Source organism: Arachis hypogaea, chromosome 18 (assembly GCF_003086295.3).
Source record: "Arachis hypogaea cultivar Tifrunner chromosome 18, arahy.Tifrunner.gnm2.J5K5, whole genome shotgun sequence".
NCBI classification, from domain to species: Eukaryota; Viridiplantae; Streptophyta; class Magnoliopsida; order Fabales; family Fabaceae; genus Arachis; species Arachis hypogaea.
In genome coordinates, this window is record NC_092053.1 from 41,579,646 (window position 1) to 41,597,816 (window position 18,171).

Consider the following 18,171-nt stretch of genomic DNA (forward strand, 5'->3'; position numbering starts at 1 on the left):
AAACTTAGTGGAAAAATTATAATTAGTGTTATATCTTGTTTCTAACTTTTTTGTTTCGGTTTTTCTTATTTACAGGAGTGCTGAAACGGTGACCATATGCTACCTTGAGGGCTCAAGAATATTTTGATGCATAAAGATACTAATCTATGTTAGAACTTTTATGTTTTGGTTGAACTTTTATGTTAGAACTTTTATGTTTTGGTTGAACTAATCAATGTACTCACTAATGTTATTTTGTTTCAAAACAATTTAGCTAAAAGGATCTTGTTTGACTTATGTATGTTTTTGCATATTATATACATGTAAACTTTCTTATTAAAATAATTAATATATTAGTTAATTTAAAAAATAATTTAGTAAATTATGCATGTAATTTGTAATAAAAAAAAAGTTGTTACAAAATAATTAATTTGCTTTTGTAACTAAAGAAAAAAAGTGTTACAAAATCATGTTACATTTTGTAACAAAATTTTTTTATAGGAAAAAAATAGACTGTCACAAAAAATACCTTCAAGATCAAAATTTGTTATCACTTTTGTAACGGCTTCTGGTTTTTTGTATCAGAAAAAATTGTTACAAAATATCGTATTGAATTGTAACAGTTCCATTTTTTGTTACAAAAACTTTTTGTAACGGGACTTACTGCAATGGCCCCTTTTTTTGTTACAAAAAACTTTTGTTTCAAAATTTCGACGTTTTGTAACAATACTTTTTGTTACAAATACGCCTTTTTCTTGTAGTGATGAGTTGTAGCACCAGAATCAAGCCACCAAGAACTATGAGGAATATCAATTAAATTTGATTCATAAGAACATACATATGTTTCAAATATACCTTTCTTTTCGAACCATGCTTACTTTTAGGACAACCCTTTTAAAAATGTCCTTTTTTCTTACAAAAATGACACTGTTTTGCATTGGCATGTCCTTTCTTCTTAAAATTCTTGGACTTTGTCTTTAATTTCTTTTTTGATTTGCTAGTTCCTTGAACCAAGTTGATAAAATGACCACCACAATTCCTAAGTTTATTTTCTTTCTATATGAGCTTTCCAATCAATTCATTAACGTCTCATTTTTCCTTCATGACATTATAATTAATTTGGAAAGCTCCGTACTCAAAAGGTAGTAAGTTCAGAATGAACTGCATCATAAAGGATTCATCAACTGTCATACCCAATGACTTTAATTTTGCAGCAATATTAGTCATCTCAACAGTATGCTCTTGCATGCTCTTAGACTCATCAAATTTCATGGCCGAAAGCTTTGATATTAATGTACTAGTGAGGGATTTTTCAATAGAATGGAAGCGGTCTTCCACAAACTCAAAATATTCTTTAGCACTTTCTGTTTGTGGAAGGGTAGTCTTAATATTGTTGCAGTAGTCATTCGCATAAACATAAGGCTCAATCTGTTAGAACGTTCCATTATCTTAAGTGCATACTTCTCATCCTCATCATTATCATCAGTGACAATGGGTTTTCTTCCAAAAGTGACAAGTCAAGATCCAAAAGACCTAAATAATACTTCACTTGCTCACTCTATTCAGAGAAGTTTAAGCCATTAAACATTGTAACAGATGACGCTTTCGAATGAATTAAAATACTTGTTATTTAATCATACAATACTCATATTAATTTTAATTTTATCATCTACTCAGATTACTGAACATAAAACATATTATAGTTCACCTTTGGGTAAAATTCTATAATATACTAACATACAAATAAATGCCATATTTATCATACTTGAAGATTGAAATTCTCTACTAAATACATATACCATATTTGGACAATATATATATCTGACTCAAGAATAATAAATTTTCTCTTTCAAGTCTATTAATAATAAAAAAGATTTTTCTTTAGGTAAATCTAATTCTAAAATTAATTAACACATTATTAACTATACTGGTATTTTACGGTATAACTTGGTCACTTTGGTGTACACAAGTAGTAAATAGTCAAAATAAACTTAATATTATAAATAAAATATTTATAGATTTTCATAAAACTAGAGTACATTACGTACCCAAAATAAATTCAAAGTTGTCATCAATACTCGACATAAACTCAAGATTAAATTCATAGATGAGTATAATTTATCGCCAAATTAAAATATTCAAAAGAAAATATGTAGAACATATACAACCACAAATATGTAGTTTTGATGGCATGAAAATTTGAAACACACTTAATTAAAATCCTACTATAAATAATTAATCAGAAAATATCATGGACATCATAAATAGACCAGAGAAAATCACATACTTTTGAAACACATGCTCTGATACCACATGTAAACTTAATTTAAGCAGAAGTATCAATTAGGATCTTAAAAGTTGTGATTTTCATACCTAAATTGGCTATCATAGTAAGTTTTGGTTATGGTAAAGTTAGAGTTCAAGATTGGTTTCTCTCCCTTTTTGCTTTCTTTCAAACGTTCATCAGGATGACAGTTTCTTAGTATTTTCAGTAAGTAGAAACTAAAAAAAAAATCGTTGCGTGTTTTAGGCAGAGAGAGGACCATCTTTATATGTGTCATTATTTTTAAATCTAATGCATCCATTAAATATTAGCATTATCTGATGAGAATAAGTCATTAATAATTTATAAATAATTATAATTAGGCCACAACAAAAATTTAAATTACAATAAACTTCCAACAATAAATATTGAAACACAAAATACACATTAAAAATAAATCAAACTACATATGTATTTATATATAATTATACATAATAACTAATTTAATTAATAACTAATTTTTAATATACACATCATATATTTTATATTTGTAATTCAAAACTCTTACCGTACAATGAATTATTGTACACAACGTATTTTATAATAATCTAATATGTGAATACAAATGTATATAACTGTTCCGGGCTTGGGCTTCGGACCCGGCAACAGCGGGCAGACTCCAGACCCGGCTTTTCGGGGACCGACGCGATAATACGACCCATTCCGAAAATTCCGCCGGCGCCACCTCAACACTTAATGTCTCAGATACACATCGTATCTTTCTGATTTAAGGAGCACCGGAATCCTATAAGAAGAGGAACCACGATTCCTCCAAGGTATGCAACCTAACCCTAGTTTTCGACCTCATAGAAACTTTTCTGACTTTGGCATCGGAGTGTCATTGCAAGTCCACCCCTATTCGATTCTCACTCAACGTCCTAAAGGAACACTAGCCAAGGAATGCCCACTGCCTGGTCGCAGTCTTGTCGAGTCAGGTCCGACCTGAACAATAACGTCAAACAAAAACTAACAATCAGTGATGCTTAAGAAACAATAACATAAGATTACTTTATTTAGCTTAACATCTATAATTATATATTTATTACTTTTAAATTATCTGTTTATTTCAATAATAATTAAAAAATACAAAATAAAAAACTATTATATTGAAAAAAAAGCAATTATGGCTCTTTATGGTTCAAAACTATGGCTCTCCAAACATTATTATAGCTAAGGTGTATATGATTTTGACCCTAATTGCATAAAATCATTTACAAAAATAGTAGAGAGCAATTTTATAAAATAAAAAAAACAACTCGATACATATACATTTTTCAAATGATTTACTTTACAACTTTATGTTTAAATGTTGGTAGACTTTTATTTTTGATAATATCATTCCACATACATATTTTTGTATTATTTATTTGTATGAATTTGCAGAAAAAAGAGCGATATTATTATAATAGAAGTGCCAATTTTTATTTTCTAAATGTATTGAATGCTAACTACCTTTAAATTTTGGACAAAATTAAAGAATGCACATAACCACAAATAAGAACTGCACAACTTACCATATATTGTACAATTTTCTATTGTACATGTGGCAACATTGGTAGATATATAGAACATAAAACCTTAGACCATGGAGGTGAGAAAATAGAGCCTGCCTCATTTATTTTCACTGAATGTTTGTACAGAAGAGTGAGTGAGCCTGAACATGGAAGGTGTAGGAATGTCAAGCACAAGTGTTACAATAAGAATTGATGATTAATGATAAAATTTGGTTGATATATACATGCTCATTACCTTTTATTTAGTGAAAATATTTTCTATAATAGTATTGAGGTCACCATCCCAACGATATGTTCAATAAGTCTATTCCATGATGTAATTATCTCTATAAGGTTTGCTGTGGTTAAGTTTTCATCACAAAAAGTCTCCATTTTGGGACATCCGAACATGCATACAGTATGGAGTGATGGAAACTTGAAACTATAATAATAAGTTCCTTTGCAAAAGCATTTGAGACTTAATAAGTAGGAAAATTCTAATTCCTCCAACTTCATAAATGCAAACTCACTCAATGCACTACCATCATTATTATCCCCATTATCATTATCACTTGCTTTCTATCATGTCACAAAAAGATATCTTAAAAACTCGAAGTTCTGATAAACTTGTAGCTGTTGATGGGATCGTCATAATATTTGCTATTTCATTGCAATGACCCACAATTAACACAGTCAAATTTTGAAATACCACAAAGGAGGTGACTATGTTCTTCAATTTATCACAAAAATTGATATCCAAATTTTTAACATTAATGTGCCTAACTTCACCAGTCTCACTTTTCTTAACAATGTTATATACATCACAGCTAAATACTTTAAGAACCTTGAGCTCTTGTAGTTCAAATATAACTTGTAAGTCATCAAATTGGCTAACTTTTAACCCTTTCAGATTTAATAGGTGATTCAATACAGACAATGAAAATGGATTCATCAACTTGGGGCAGTTTCTAATATCTATTTCACTTAGTTTTTAAAATAAATTTGTAGCCATTTGATTGCACCATAGCAATTTGTAAGTTCTCCATATATTAAATTTTCAGTCTCTTCAGGTTAGGCAGTATAGTGCTAGTTTGGATTGGCTTTTTTTAGTGAAAAATATTTTTTTTAAAAAAAAAAGTACTTTTATTAAAAAAATAAATTATTTATTTTTTCTAAAAGCTAAGAATACTTTGCTTAAAAATAAAAAGAAACGAAAGATGTTTTTAATACTTGAAAACTCTTTTTTTTAAAACTATCCAAATATAAAATAATTTTTGTATGTTAAAAAAAGATCTTTTTTAAAAAGATGAAAAAAAAACTAAGTATTTTTTTTTCAAAAATCAATCCAAACTGGCCTTATACTTATAAGCAATATACAAGATATTAGTATATTTTACTTTTCAATCAAATACACAAGCATCGAATCTTAACCACAACAAAAAATGTTACCAAACAGAAAAAGGCCCAACATAATTATGATTATAATTTTGTTGTTCATGAATAGGTTAGCACCTACCTTTTCATTAGAAAGTGGATTAAGCAATGAATTGGGATTTGCTGGATTTTCATCTTAAAATACTTGCTCAACAGTCTCACAATCCGCATATCAAGATATTGTAGTTTCACTAGTGCTCTAGCCATTGAGGATGGAAAATTCTACGGTGCTGAGTAAGAGATGTTTCAGCACCTGTTGAGTGCACGTGTCAGTCATAGATGCAAAAGCATGTCTTGGTAATGGGTCAAGAAGATGGGACCAGGGCAGGTTGAAGCAGGAGGGATCAGTTGCGAGTCCCCCAATTACAGAGGACTAATGTGACAATTGATGTAAATCAGTTGAGGTTAGTAAGGTAATCATAATATTAATTAATTATGTATCTAGTGGACCGTAGTGTTTTATTTGGAGAGGTGTGGACCGTAGGTGATTTTTGTTAAAGGTTATGTGGATGGAAATTATTTTTTATTAGATTGTGGATCTCAGATTTTTTATTTAATATTTGGATTAGATATCAACAAAGTTGGCTAGACTAGAAGATGGTGGGCCAAATTATAAGTTAGGCTAGGTTAGGTAACTTGGGATACAATTTGCATTGAAGGGATGAAAAAAGTTCCAACGAGAAAAAAGAAAAAAAAGAAGGAAAGATAATAGTAATGTTTTAAGGTTTCTTGAATCAGAGTCTATTGGTAAAAGCGCTATCTATCTATGACATAATGAAATATGTATTGTCTAACTCTGACATTAAAAAGAGATCTTGTTAAAAAAAGGTTAAATATTATTGGGTTTGATGATGGTAATAATAAGTTTTATACCAAAATTGTTAGTAAATTAGCTCTGAGTAAAGATGTAACTAGAGATACAATGTAGTTAATATGATGTTTGTAACATAGTCTGATTAATTCAAAAAAGTGATGAACCAATGTATAACTGTTTATGCGAGTTGTAATTAGAATCATTGTAGAGTTATAATTGTTATCGTATGATGCGAAATGATTTTAGTAAAATTAAAGTGAATATTAAATGTATAATATAGTAATATTTTTTTAGTTAACATGTAGAAAATCAATTTGTAGTGAGCATAAGATGAATTGTGTGAAAAAGTTGAGGGTTAGAGTTTGCCAAAATGTATAGTTAAGGATTTAGGGTCAGAGTTAGAGTTGTTTAATGTTGAGTGGTTAAGAATATGTAGACCTTAAGTTTAAGGGAAGATGGTTTAGGGATGAGTAGTTAGGGTTGTATTAGGATAAAATTTTGGGATTATAGGTTTAGGTATGTTTTAGGGTTAAGAGGTTAGGATTTGAGTTTATGGTGGTGTATATGTAGATAGTAAAGGGTTTAGGAATGTATACATGATGTTTAGGATAAGAGTTAAGAAATTTGGATTTTAAATGTGGGATGTAGTTAACATTTGTAATTAAAGGAGTATTGTTATAGGTTTCGGGTTTAGATATTTAGAATTTTATACACTCAGGGATCAGAGGAGAAGTTTTTAGGGGGTTAATTGTTTAGGGCAGAGGGTTTAGGGGTTAGGTATGTAGATATTATGCTTTAGGATAAGAGTTTAGGATTTAGGTTTTGAGTTGAGGGATGGTGAATGAATCCCCACACTTCGTACAACTGTACCAGCAAGTGCACTGGGTCGTCCAAGTAATACCTGAGCGAGTCAGTATCGATCCCACGAGGATTGTGATTTGAAACAAACTATGGTTATCTTGCAGGTCTTAGTTAGGCAAATCAATAAGTTGTTGGTTTGAATTTGGTTAAAAGCATAAAAGGAATAGTGTATAAAATACTTTGTAAATTAAATTATAATCAGGGATGGTTAAGGCTTGGAGTTGCTTTGTCCTTCTGGATTAACTCTAGTCTTACTGTCTTCTTCAATTGTGAATGATTTCTTCTATGGCAGGCTGTATGTGATCAACGCCTTTCTTGAGAGGTCGTCAATGCTCCTCCAGATCTGAACCCCAGGGTTAGTGTGGATCCATTCTGATTGAGGGTGAAGCTCCTGCAGTCCACTCTCCTTAATGATCCTACTCAAAACACCACAGACAAGGTCGAATCTTCCGGGTCAGAGAATGTTGCGCCTTTAAGTTCTAGCCTCTACCACAGAGCCCCTAATCTCCCCGTAAATCGGCTGAACTAGTGTCTCGAGAAGTCCCCAACGAAGTCGTGCATTAGCCGTCTAAGAGATGTGTAATCAAGCTGGCGGTTCAATGCTTTCCACTGAAGTATTCACACGAACCCAAGTATGATGAACAGAGCTGGTTGTCACAAGCCATCCCATTCATCATGTTGAATAACGAATATACATCTTAGAATTAAATCAAACACGGATTGAAGAGAAACAGTAATACTTTTATTAATTCATAGAACTTAGCAGGGCTCCTCCCCTCAACTTAGGAGGTTTAGAAATTCATACTGATAGGAAATACAATAGTAAAAACAAAAATATGGTGTAAAGTGCCTGAAGATCCTTAACAAAGAGTGATCTTCTACTTTAAATACTAAACTAATGACTAGTAAGGGTAAAACAGTCTTTTTAGTGCTAAAAATCCACTTCTGGGGCCCACTTGGTGAGTGTTTGAGCTGAGCTTTGATGAGATCCATGTGCTTTGAGGCTTCTAGGGCATTGAACGCTGGCTAGGGGGTCCTCTTTGAGCGTTTAGACGCTGGTCTCTTCTCCTTGGGCGTTGGACGCCTGAAAGGGAGCAGGAGGCTGGCGTTGGATGCCAGTTTTGGGCCTTCTAATCTGAAGCAAATGATAAACCCCAATTTGGTGGTTTATCTTGTACTTAATTTAGGGAATTGTATCGACTTTTCTCAAATTTATTCAATGAAATAGCATGGTTTTGTAATTCTCCCTTAATTCGTGCTTAAGTGTGAAAACATGCTTTTTAGGCCTTTAATTTGCTAATTTTAATTCACCTTTGATCCCACTAGATTCCTTGATGTGTTTGTTAGTGAATTTAGGTTGAAAAGGCTAGGAATGGATCAAAGGAGTGAAGAGAAAAGCATGCAAAATGGAGAATTCATGGAATGTCAAGGATTTGGAGTGCACACATCGACGCACACGCATGGCAGACGTGCACGCGTGGATATGAAGTCACATGGCGACACGTACGCATGACATGATGAATATGCATGAGAAGTAAAAGCGCCAGACGATGCGTACGCATGACCCATGCGTACGTGTCGTAGCTCGCACGTGACCTCATTAAAGTGAAAATACTGGGGGGCAATTTCTGAGCTTCCCAGGCCTAAATCCAACTGATTCCAAAGAGTATTTCATGTAGAATTGAAGATTGGACAAGGGGGGAACAATTAGAGTTAAGTTTTCATCATGCTTTAGTTAGTTTCTAGAGAGAGAAGCTCTCTTTTCTCTCTAGAATTAGGTTAGATGTAGATTAGGATTTCTTTAGATCTAGGTTTAATTCATGTCTTGATTTTCTTTTCATTTACAATTTCTTGTTCCTTTACCTTCACTTTCCTAGTTTAGTATTTTACTCTTTGTATTTGTTTACTTTGTTGTTGATGCACTCTTGTTTCTTTTATTTCCCTTTAATGCAATTTATGTTTGCTTTCTTCAATTTTTGATTTGCTTTGTTGTTAATTTCTTGCAATTGGTAGTTATAGATTTATATTTCTTGCAATCTTATCTTGCTTTCCTTTTATGCCTTCCAAGTGTTTGATAAAATGCTTGGAAGGATGTTAGAGTAGATTTTTATGTTCTTGGCTTGGGATGGTAACTTAGGTGAACTTGAGTTGCTAATGTCCAAGTGATTGATAATTGGTGTCCATTGACTCTAGCTTCCACTAAGTTAATTAGTGAGGTGGCTAGGACATATGGATTGGGATTGATGTAGCTCATTTGACTTTCCTCCACTTGTTAGAGGATGACTTAATGGGATTGATCCTTGCAATTATCTTGTTGTGGTTAGTGAAAAGGATAAAGATCCTTAACCATCAACCCTTGCCAAGACCTTTTTATCATTTGAATTTCATTTACTTTCTTGCCATTTATTTTTCTTGTCTCTTATTCAAAACCCTAAAAACACTTTGCCATAACCAATAATTGAGCACACTTCCCTGCAATTCCTTGAGAGACGACCCGAGGTTTGAATACTTCGGTTATTTTTATTGGGGTTTGTACTTGTGACAAACAAATTTTTGATTGAGGATTGTTTGTTGGTTTAGAACTATACTTGCAACGAGATTTCATTGAGAAATTCTATACCAACACAATTTTTTCTTCATCAGAAAAGTATTGAATATTATACATTGCTAGAAAGCTCTGGAATGCAGCTTTTCATAGCCGTTGAGAGCGCTCTATTTGGACTTCTGTAGCTCCAGAAAAGCTCTTTTGAGTGCAAGGAGGTCAGATCCGGACAGCATCTGCAGTGCTTTCTCTATCTCTGAATCAGACTGTTGCTCTAGCTCCTTAATTTTAGCCAGAAAATACCTGAAATTCCATAAAAACACACAAACTCATAGTAGAATCCAAAAATGTTAATTTAACACTAAAAGATATGAAAACTTAATGAAAACTAAACAAAACATGCTAAAAACTATATGAAAATGATGCCAAAAAGCGTATAAAATATCCGCTCATCACAACACCAAACTTAAATTGTTGTTTGTCCCTAAGCAACTAAAAACAAAGTAGGATAAAAAAGAAAAGTAAGATACAATAAATTCCAGAGTTTCTAATGAAGCTGAGTTTCAATTAGATGAGCGGGACTTAATTAGTAGCTTTTTGCTTCTGAATAGTTTTGGCATCTCACTATCCATTGAAACTTAGAATGGTTGGCATCTTTAGGAACGTAGAATCCAGATGATATTATTGAATCTCCTAGTTCAGTTCTTTTTTATTCTTGAACATAGCTTTCAGAGTCTTGGTCGTGACCCTAAGCACTTTGTTTTCCAATATTACCACCGGATACATAGATGGCACAGACACTTTAACTGGGTGAACCCTTTTGGATTGTGATTCAGCTTTGCTAGAATCCCAGATAGAGGTGTCAAAGTTCTTAAGCACACTCTTTTTGCTTTGGATCATGACTTTAACCGCTTAGTCTCAAGCTTTTCACTTGACACCTTCACGCCACAAGCACATGGTTAGGGACAGCTTGGTTGAGCCGCTTAGGCCAGGATTTTATTCCTTTAGGCCCTCCTATCCATTAATGCTCAAAATCTTGGATCCTTTTTACCCTTGTCTTTTGGTTTAAAGGGTTATTGGCTTTTTCAATCTGCCCTCCATTTCCTGCATTTTTGGGCAGTAATGGATTTTTCTCTTTTTTTTTATTTCGCATGCATATGTAAATTTTTTTCTTTTGCAACATGCTTTTTCTTTTTCTTTTTGTTGCTTTTTCTTGCTTCAAGAATCAATTTTTGGATTTTTCAGATTACCAATAATACTTTTTCTTTTTCATCATTCTTTCAAGAGCCAACATTCTAAATTCCAACTTCAAATATGCATTATTTATTCATACATTCAGAAAATAAAAGCAATGCCACCACATCAAAATAATTGAATTATTCTTTTTATAAACTTGAAATTCATGTATCTCTCAATTCTTTTCAAATAAAATTTTCTTTTTAATCAAGGTGAGAGATATATGAAATATTTTATAATTATAAGACATCAATGCAAATGATCATGTAACAAGAACAAGAAAACAGACAAAACATAACAGAAAACAGACAAATACAACAAGAAAGGAGATAAAGAGAACGAATCCACCTTTAATGGTGGCGGCTAGTGCTTCTTCTTGAGGATCCAATGTGGTGCTTGATCTCTTCAATGTCACTCCTTTGCCTTTGTTGTTCTTCCTTCATAGCCCTTTGTTCTTCTCTTATGGCTCTTTGGTCTTCTCTTATTTCATTAAGGGTGGTGAAATGCTCTTGATGTTCCACCCTCAATTGCTCCATGTTAGTGCTTAGTTCTCTAAGAGAAGTGTTCCATTGATCCCAACAGCTTTGAGGAGGAAAATACATCCCTTGAGGCATCTCAGGGATCTCATGCTGAGGCGGCTACACAGGCTCTTGTGCATGCTTTCTAGTTTGCTCCATACTCTTCTTAGTGATGGGCTTGTCCTCCCCAATGGAGATATCTCCCTCTATGACAATTCCAGCTGAATTGCATAGATGACAGATGAGGTGTGGGAATGCCAACCTTGCATTAGTGGAAGGCTTCTCAGCTATCATGATAGGTCTGCCCTGTCAATGGTGACTTCTGACCGATTGCTAGTAGGGATGATGGAACGTTGGATGAATTCCAACCATCCTCTAGCTATGGGCTTTAGGTCAAGCCTTCTTAGTTGAATGGGCTTGCCTTGGGAATCCCTTTTCCACTGTGCTCCTTCCACATAGATGTCTGAGAGTACTTGATCCAATCTCTGATCAAAGTTTTGGGCCTTTTAATCTGAAGTAAAGTATGGACTATTATACATTTCTGGAAAGCTCTAAAAGTCAGCTTTCCATATCCGTTAAGAACGCTCTATTTGGACTTCTGTAACTCTAGAAAAGCTCTTTCAAGTGCAAGGAGGTCAGATCCGGACAGCATCTGCAGTGCTTTCTCTGTCTCTGAATCAGACTTTTGCTCTAGCTCCTCAATTTCAGCTAGAAAATACCTGAAATTACATAAAAATACACAAACTCATAGTAGAATCCAAAAATGTGAATTTAACACTAAAAGCTATGAAAACTTAATGAAAACTAAACAAAACATGCTAAAAACTATATGAAAATGATGCCAAAAAGCGTATAAAATATCCGCTCATCAAGGGACTTAGGTTAATATGTGTGATCAAGGGTGTTGTGTTTAGGATTTACACATTTAAATTTTAGGTGTTTTTTAATATGAAAATATAAATATTAAAAAATGCTAAAGATAAATAGTTTAAGGTTGTTTTATCTATAACTAATAATTATTAAGAATATAAAATAATGTAAAATTGTATAGTAAATTGTAACAAAAATTTTTAAAAGTGTTATAAAATAGAAAATGCCATCCAAAAAATTGTTTGTAAAATATTATGAAAAATTTGATATGAAAATTTTAATTTCTGTCTATAAAGTAAATGCAAATTTGGAATTAAAAATTATAATTAGAAGGACCCTAAAAAAATTATGAATAGGATTATGATCATTATTATGGACTTATTACTTTATGATGATACCAGTAAAAAAATATTTATCGAGGTTATAATAATAATTTAGAATAGTATTATAAATATTAATTTATTAGAAAAAATTAGTACCTATAAAAGTGGTTATAAATAACAACTGAGAATAATATTATAAATAACAATTTAGAATAATATGTTAAATACAAATTTTATGTTTGTATGTATAGAATAATAATTCAAGCTTTGGTGTAACCAGAGATGTAATAATAACATTAAACCAAAATTGACAAAATTATGCTTTGCGAAAAGATGTAACTAGAGATGCGATGTAGTTAATATGATCTTCATAACATAGCCTGATTAATTGAGAAGAAATCAGTAAACAATGTATACTTTTTTATGGAATTACATTAGGGTTATAATACGGTAAGATGTGTTTTCAAAAATTAAATTTATTTATTATGAATTGTTATCGTATGATGAGAAATTATTTTTATAACATTAAAGTGAATTTTAAATTTATAAGATAGTGATAAATTTGTAGTTAACATATTGGAAGTCAAATTTGTAGTGAAAAATAATATAATTTTTTTATGAAAAAGGTGAGGATGAGGGTTTGTCAAAAGTTATAGCTAAGGGTTTAGTGTTAGGGTTATGGGTATTTAATGTTTACGAGTTAATCATATGTAGTCTTTAGGGTTGATGGTTTAGGGTTTAGGATTTAGGGTTTGTGTAATGATAAAGTTTTTGGATTAAAGACTTATATACTGTATAGGGAAGGATATGTAGGGTTTAGGATTTAGGGCTTGAAGATTTTAGAGTAGAGTTTAGAATTTATAGTGTTTAGGGTTTATGGTTCAAAGGTTGTATATATTAGGGGGTTAGGGTTTAGAGTTTAGATCTTAGAAATTTATGGTTTTAGTTGCAAGGTTTAGTGGAACATTTGTGATGAAAGGAGTAGTGTTTAGGATTTAGGTTTCTTCTACTTAGAAATGTGGACATTGAGGCGTTCAGGGGTACGGGTTTCAGGATTTTGGGATTTAAGGTTGTAGGAGTTACTAATGTACATTAGAGTTTAGGGTAATGATTAAAAATTAAAATGCTTAGTTGATTTATTTAGTTTAGGATTTATATTGTAGGGTTTAGAGTTTGGGGTATACTGTGTAGAATTGAGAATTTAAAGTTTAGGGTATATGTGTTAGAGTGTGGAAGTTTAGAGTTTAGGATTCACTAACTTGAAAATTTTAGCAATAGTAAAAAAACTAAAAGAACATGGTTAGAGTTGTTTGTATCTATCATTAATAATTGTTAACTGTATAAAATAGTGTAAAATGCTCTAAAAAATTATAATAAAAATTTTTGAACCCATGATATGAAATTTGAGGTTACATTTTAATTTCTGTTTATAAATTAAATGCAATTTTGAACTAAGAAATATAATTAGGGGGACCCTGTACTTTGGAGTTATGAAAATATCATTTTTATAATTTTTATCGACAGATAACATTATCATAATAATTTAGAAAATTGTTATAAATTTTTTATTCCGAAAAAATAATCGAGGTAGCAGTTGACAGATTATAAGAAATTATAACAAATTTTTTTATTACGATTTTATATATAATAATAATAATAATAATAATAATAATAATAATAATAATAATAATAATAATAATAATAATAATAATACGTTAGAAATTATAAGAAAATAAGTAAAATAGAGGTCAATTTTAATAGGAAGATAGTAAAAACAGTTAAAAAAAATTAATGAATTTATTATAGAATTAAAAGGCCCGAGTGAAGAGGTGTGACTGTCCAATGAATTCAAGAAGATGAGGAGGCATCCTTTATATAAAGGAGTTCCGTCCAATACAGTCTGAACTCTAAAAAAAAAAAGAAAGTAAACACAACCTAAATGAAGCAACTCGTAGAGAATTACTTGCAATTATGGAGAGTGATCATTTCCTTTACTACGTGGTCAGGAGAAGAAGGCGTGTTCTGGGGAATTTGTCCAAGAGTAACGGCTAATATATACACATCATGGGATAAGTGCAAGAAACAAGTAGATGGATTCAAGGGGAACGAGTATAAGGGGTTCATGGTCAGGCACGATGCAGAGGCATGGTTCAATTTGCCCCAGGAAGTCCCCAACAATAAGGAGATAGGCCTGAGAATAAGGAGTTGGCTGTAAGATTCAGAAATCTCAACATTAGTGACTATCTGACCGTGGTGGGAGAAGGTAGCAGTGGATTTGGTAGCAACGCGATGGGCCTCCTACCTTCTGAATTAGGTATGTTGTTGTAAATTTCATGATTTATTCGGGTTCGTTGTGTGTCATGCTAAACATCGTTGGCATGGTGGTGATCATGTATTTTGCATATGTAGGTTTAGATGTTGTCCCAAAGGTGGACCCTACTGAGTTTATCATTATGGAGGACTTGGAGCATCTACTATTTCGCACTTGTGCTCAGCTTCAAGTAGGTCCTCCAGTGTTTTTCCTTCGTGACGGTGTCCGTGTCCAAGGAAAGAGCTACTTCAGCTTTGGGGTGTCTCTGCAAAGCACTGAGGATAGAGTAAACTTTTTTGTGTACAGGCCAAGAAATATGCCGCATTTATAACTCTGGAGAGGCTTTTGGAAGAGATAGGGATGAAGATATTTGATTTCAATTATCTGATGGCGCTTTGTATGGAGTTGCAGCAGGTGTCGAGGTGGTCCCTGGCAGACCGTGTTGCTGAACTGGAGAAGGAGAACGCTGAGCTGAAGCAAAGGTTGGGCCTTTACAATGCCGTGTTCTGCTATTAGGTTGGCTTATAGTTTGATGCAACATAAGTTTCTTTATTAGGCTATTATGGTCTGTTTTATGTATTTTTTATTCCCATTTTGAACTCAGTATGGCTTAGCTAGTTTGGATACATACTTTGTTTGCAGGATTATATTTCGCCAGTTTGTTTGTTATGTGGTCTAGTGATGTGTTGGAACTATGAATTTTTTTTTTCTAAAAATATTAATCATCATAGTCTATTTATGGTTTCATGAATTAGTAGTTTTGTTTGGATTATAATTTTGATATTGTGTTTTTGATGTTCATCGTATTTTAGTAGTTCATTGTTTGATGAATCGAAAGTTATTTTTTGTTGATAATTTAGTACTATTTAAAATCACTTATCGAATGAAGTTACATAAAATAAAAATTTCAACTTTTGTATGTTGGGTGAATTGAAAATTAATCATGGTAGTTGTATTTATTGAAGTATTTTGACCAGGATCATATGTTGGGTTGAAATTTTCTTGTTCGGTCCCCAAACAAGATACAAGAACCACCACATAATGTTTAACATAATGATGAATTGTAAGGTTAAATGGTAGTTTTAAATTCATATAGATTGAAGGAAAGTATTTCTTGCAATACATTGATTATGCATGTATTGCATGATAGTAAAGTTTAATTTTCTGTGTAATGATATGAAAATTTAGTTTTAAGTGATCTGGCAAATTTTCATGTTGGAAAAAAAAAGGAAATTTGTAGTGCATAGGGTTTAGGTAGATAACAAAATTTTTTTGAGTAAATATTAAAAAGTGTTTCAAAATTTTTGCCACTGTCAAGTGGGAACTGAAGGGTCATGTTGAAGGGGTTAGGGTTTTCATCTATCTTGTCATTAATTATAGGCAGCTCATTGCTATTCCTCATACCTTGTCAAGGTCACTTCAAGCCTTTCTATGGATTACAGTGGTTGTGATGCATATAGAGATGAGAAGTCACATCTTCTGTGTTATTTAAATTAAAAAATAAATAATACATAATGAATTTTGTACAACTATTAATGCAAAGTTGCTTTTACTAGGATAAACTGAAAATAAAAAAAGGTGATCGGTGTTAGCTCAACGTGAAAAACAAAGAATAACTCCGGAAAAAAAAAGCATATCTGATATTTTTTAAGTTACGTAGTTGTGGATCATATTATATTCTTATAACATGAGACCAGTTTGATTACTAAAAACTTAGGACTTATAATTATGAATTAATTTTTGGGAGACATAATGTATGTGGGAGTTTTGATGACTATATTAATTTTTGTTATTATATTCTGTGATGTTTGCTTGAATAGTTATGTTTAAGCATAATATCTTATGTAACAATGCTTGGGCTTAGCCCTATTTTAAAAAAGAGAAAGTATATGGAACCAAAAGTTAATCAGCCAAAAATTAAACAAAACTACATTAATTTAATTTAAATCTTAATTAATTTAATTTATTATTAATTTTCAATATCTGTTATTAATTGTACACGAATTAAAATCACATTTTGACTATTATGGTTCAAAAAAACGCTCTTGAGATCACGGAGCAAGGAAATCAAGCCAGAATCAAACTTCCTTTTCCCTTTGGTCAAGCCTGATTCAAACTTTTTCTTCCTTTTGGTGGCGCAATGCATTGTTTTACCTGAATATCATTGACGACGCCGACCTCCTCCGTCGGACCATCCAAGCGCCGCTCCTTTCCCAAGTGAAGTATAGCCTCCCGAAAATTCATCCTATCACGGCGGCTACGGTGCACGGTTCGGTATTGGTTACATCAGCGGCTTCAACCTCATCTAGTCAAACACTCAAGAAAAGGCTGCGTTGCAACACTTCTGGAAGAGAGCATCTTCCATGGCGTTTTCAACCCTGGAAGGCGGATCGATTAGTACATTGATCAATCCAACACAAGGGGATGAGCAATTCAATGTGGGTGAATTAGACATTCAAGAGCAAGAAGTGTCGTTGGTATGTTGAATAAGCTTCTCCTTGGTTGTTTGAAATTTTTGCAGCAATGTGTTATTTGAAGCATTGTTATTCATGCTAGGTAGATGTTTCTTTATTTTGAAAAGTATATTTATTTGAAAATTCTGGAAAATTTTTATATTGAGCTGAGCAAAGTAATGCTTAAAAATTGCTTCTAAATACTTACCCAACATGTTTGAATCATTAGAATTGCCATCATTTGAGTATGCTTGACTCCCAAATTTCTTTTGCAATTTTTTTTATGGTTTTTATTGGACTCATTCATTATATAGTAAGGAATGTTCTTAAATTGACAATGGTTTTTTCCGGTTTCTATAATTGAAGATCGACGAAATTACCGATGTCGTTGTGATTAGAAAGGATAAGCTGGACGACGGACACGAGGTTTGATTGTGCTATGTGAATGTTTTTAATTCATGCTAATTAGATGTTTTTTAAGCCACATCAGACCTTTCACTGTGTTAATTTTGTATTATTGATTAAGAAAGAACATGTGCTCATTCTGGTAGTATTTATGCCTTGGCAAGGAATTGATGAGAATATGCTTTGATTTTACTTTGCATTTACTTTCTTTAGGTTGGGTTACATCAATTTGGCATATGTTTTCAATATAGTATAAATCTATTAGTGAGTGCTTTATGAATCCTCAAATGGTATTAGACAATATAATGACATAGAAGGAAAAAAGTAGAGTTATGATTGTACACTTCTCTAAAGTTCAACTATCATTTCTAGATTTATCACATAGGATTTTACTGAAATTCTTCCCAGGTTACTATATAAGAGTGTTTTGTGATTTTTAAACCTATCAATTAAGTGCACGCAGTCGCTAATGTGTAACACACGAAACAACGAACTCAAATACAAAACCATCCAATTTACAATGAGAAGAAACATCCGAGTCCCTACCAAAGACATCATCCACTTAAAATCCTACCTACTTTATCCTGATCACGACCGAAGTCCATGCAA

General features: G+C 32.3%; 1 long non-coding RNA gene across 1 annotated transcript; it reads right to left on the reverse strand.

Annotated features, from left to right (window-relative positions):
* Positions 1-2,805: 2,805 nt before the first annotated feature.
* On the reverse strand, positions 2,806-5,602 carry LOC140181545 (uncharacterized). Its single transcript, XR_011876295.1, has 3 exons — positions 5,312-5,602; positions 3,817-3,956; positions 2,806-3,244 (listed from the first exon to the last, which is right to left on the reverse strand). It is a non-coding gene; the product is annotated as an uncharacterized lncRNA (long non-coding RNA).
* Between the last annotated feature and the right edge of the window lie 12,569 nt (positions 5,603-18,171).